The sequence below is a fragment of the Oryctolagus cuniculus genome, chromosome 2 (genome assembly GCF_964237555.1).
Source record: "Oryctolagus cuniculus chromosome 2, mOryCun1.1, whole genome shotgun sequence".
NCBI lineage: Eukaryota > Metazoa > Chordata > Mammalia > Lagomorpha > Leporidae > Oryctolagus > Oryctolagus cuniculus.
In genome coordinates, this window is record NC_091433.1 from 84,767,392 (window position 1) to 84,771,331 (window position 3,940).

The following is a 3,940-nucleotide window of genomic DNA, read 5'->3' on the forward strand; positions in this document are numbered from 1 at the left end:
CAAAGAACACGCATTTTATTTTTTAGTTTAAATACATCTTAAGTTTAGACAACTTACATGACAATAGTTTTTTTTTCCATTAAAAAAAGCCTCCACTCCAATAAATCATGGTCAAAATAAATGAAGAGCTCAAGACAACATCAGTCCCCCTTCTTATAAGCCCTGGTGCTTTGTGGATGACAAGCAGAAGCCAGTTATGAGGAGCAGGGATAGACCCAAAGTCATTGCCCAATTAATTAACATTTTCCCATCTTCAACCCGTTCTTAAGGAGAATCATCAATGGGACCACAGTGTCCTCATGGTCGTCCAGCAGAGCAATCCTGCCATCTGGATTTACGTTTTCACCAACATAGAATCCATAGTTCTTGAAATTAGCAAGGAGGTGTTTGACTTGTCCTGCAGTCCCTGTCCTAAAAGGTTTCCGTCTTTCTGGTCTGTGTTCTTGCACTTTGCATGTGATTGACTTCCTGTAATCTTTCATGTACTTCTCTGAGGACTTTTGGGTGAAGCTGGTGTCCTGCAGGTGATGGTTCATGAGAACATCAACAATTACAGTGCTTTCCGCATCTTCGCCCCCGGGGCCTTTGGAGGAAGCATTTCCCAGACGAGTGGATTGTCAGTGTTACCCTGTGTCACACTGACCATCTTCCTCCCCACCTCCAGGCACAGGCCACTTGTGAGCTCCCAGATCTTGTAAATGTCAGAGAATATCTCACTCTGGCTGCAGAGGTACTGGTAGACAGTCAGAATGGCCACTGGAAGAAGATGACGGTGGCGCTAGCTTAGCTGGAGCCCGGAGCTCAGAGCAAGCATGGTGCAGCCATTTGGGGTACTGGGGATAATGGAGTGCAGACAGAAAAAGCCAGGATACGTTTGTCTGTTTTTTATTGTTTTTATTTAAAAGATCCAGGTCCCATTTTTCCTAAAGAAAGGTAGCAGATTTATTAGGACATATATTCATTCAACAAATATTATTGAAGGTCTTTTTTGTCCACAGCAATGTACTGGCTGCAAGGGCTCACAGCAGAAACCAGATCCAATCCAAGCCCATAGCAGGTTTCACTAAAGCCCAGGTGGAGGCGGAAGAACAAGTGTGTGCACAAGGATGGTTCAATGGAAGGGCAAACGATGACACAAGGCAGTACCGTGAGCAGCAGGAAAACAAGGTGATGGAGGTGCGAGCCCTGGGAGACTGCCAACCTCACTTCCCCTTTGACCCCTAGAAAAAGCCAGCTCAGTGCCTAAGGGCAGGACGTTTGTCTTCTCCAAGACTCAGTTTCCTGGTAAAATTAGAGCTTCAGTCAGTGACTTCTACACTTCATCTTCAGCTTTCACATTTTTTTAAGATTCATTTATTTATTTGAAAGGCAGAATTAGAGAGGTAGAGGCAGAGAAAGAGAGAGAGGTGTTACATCCATTGGTTCACTCCCCAAATGGCTGCAAGGGCCAGAGCTGGCCAATCCGAAGCCAGGAGCCAGGAGCTTCTTCCAGGTCTCCCATGTGGGTGCAGGGGCCCAAGGACTTGGGCCATCTTCTACTGCTTTCCCAGGCTATAGCAGAGAGCCGGATTGGAAGTGGAGCAGCCAGACTCAAACTGGAGCCCATATGGGATGCCAGCACTTCAGGTGGTGGCTTTACCCGCTACGCCACAGTGCCAGTCTCTCACCTTTCACTTTTTAATGATTCTTTGAAACTACTTCATCAAGTCCATCACTGTAAAGTGGACCCATTGGATATTACCTTCCCTACCAAGAATTCTAAATTAAATAAACCATGCCTATGCTGGATAATCTGGGAAATGCCACTTAGAAACCTTGGTGGGCCGGAGCCGTGGCTCACTAGGCTAATCCTCAACCTTGCGGCGCCGGCACCCCGGGTTCTAGTCCCGGTTGAGGCACCGGATTCTGTCCCGATTGCTCCTCTTCCAGTCCAGCTCTCTGCTGTGGCCCAGGAAGGCTGTGGAAGATGTCTCAAGTGCTTGGGCCCTGTACCCGGATGGGAGACCAGGAGAAGCACCTGGCTCCTGGATTCGGATCAGCGCAGTGTGCCGGCTGCAGCACGCTGGCTGCAGCGGCCATTGGAGGGTGAACCAACGGCAAAGGAAGACCTTTCTCTCTGTCTCTCTCTCTCACTGTCCACTCTGCCTGTCAAAAAGAAAAAAAAAAAGAAAAATAAAGAAAATGATATGAAAGGCACACACTTTGAATAAATTTAGTTTTAACATGTATGATCCCTTTCATATAAAATATTTACCTTTTTCTTTAAAATTATAAAAGATTTGTCAGAAGGATGAAATATTAGTGATTTAATATTTCTTGATCATGTCCATATTTTTTACATATATATGTTGCTTTAGTGATAAGACAAGATGTTTTAAATTTAATTTATTTTTAAAGGAACTGTTTTTGTGGAGAATGGATTGAAAGAATCAGTAGACCGATAGTACATGAGGTCTCCAAGTCTCTGAACCACCAGTATCCAGGCCAAGCAGCCAGTGAGCCTTCAGCCAGGACTTCACTTGCATCTGGTCTCTGAAGTACATCTTCTCATTCATCCAAAACTTCAGTAAATAAAGAATTCTTCCTCCCTACTCCAAACCTTGTTCACATTGGAACACCAGTGACATCTATTCCCCTGATTCTTCCAAACCTGTATCTGTTCCTCGCTTCACTTCTAAGGACATTTGCTCCAGTACTTTGGCTCTTTGATTACTCACAAGTGTTCCACATCCCACAGTCCAATTTTAACATCTCACTTCAACCGCAGCCTTGGTCTTTATCCAACGTGCACCTTCATCAACTATTCCTACCACCCACCTTGACAAATTCTTTTCCTGGATTACCCTAGCTCTGAGGAAGCCTTCCAGTTCCTTCTAAAATCTAGTCTTACATTTTTAGTAACAGGAAACTTGATGGTACCTCAGTGCATGTTGTCAAAAGTAGATACCGCATTTCTCAATGACTCCTTTAGTTGATGGTGACCACATATTGCAGCATGCAATTTCAGGAGGGACCTTTGGAGTACGGGCCCAAGCTCTACCCAGCCTTTATTCCTTCTAGCTTTTGACAATACAGACACAGGACTGGAGTGCAGAACCCCTCGTGTCTCATGTAGTGAATCTGGAGAGGAAGCCACCTATGGTAGATGATCTATTTAGGACATACTTATTGAATATTATTATTATGTTAATAATTATTGAGTCATAAATATTGAATATTCAGAGAAAGAACACTTCACAGTTTCCTGCCTATTTTACTGTTATCATGGATTTGCTTGTTTTTGATTTTGGAATTTTTGTTTGTTTGTTTTGATTACTTACAATTGAAACTATGAGGCAATAAACATTGGAATCCCTCAAAAACTCTCTCCTGGTGTCTTTTCTTTTCACTCCGTATTCTCTTCCTAGGGAATTCCATTCAAGACTATAGATAGATTTATGTATCTTTATTTAATAAAGAATGCTCATAACCATATGTATATAGCTAACCCCTATCCTTGTATTCCCATAACCCATTTGAGTTAATATATTCATTCCTTTAGGGAAAAGATTTGGAACATGTTATTTGCTACATAAGGATGTCCAAGTATGTCTGACATTTTCTCTTATATGCATCAGAAGCATTTGTAACTCTATATATTCAAAACAAAACACGTTTCCTTGACACTATTGGACAGCACTTCAATAAATTCATGGAAATGTGTATTATGAAAAAAAAAAAACTAGGCATGGAATTAACAAGGTTTTGCATTAAACTACTTACCTTTTAATTTCACAAAGTTTGGAAGTGCACTAATATATCTTTTACATCCAAAGTTTGTTTCATTAATGGGGAACATTTTTATTTGAATATTTATAACATCATTCACGGGCCTAGCAAAATTATCAACTTAAAAAACAACCTGCTGTAGGTTTACAGAATTTCAAGCCCTTCCTGTGTT

At 42.0% G+C, this 3,940-nt stretch overlaps 1 pseudogene; it reads right to left on the reverse strand.

The window, feature by feature from the left end:
- Nucleotides 1–236: 236 nt before the first annotated feature.
- LOC100357123 (translationally-controlled tumor protein pseudogene) lies at nucleotides 237–742 on the reverse strand (annotated as a pseudogene).
- Between the last annotated feature and the right edge of the window lie 3,198 nt (nucleotides 743–3,940).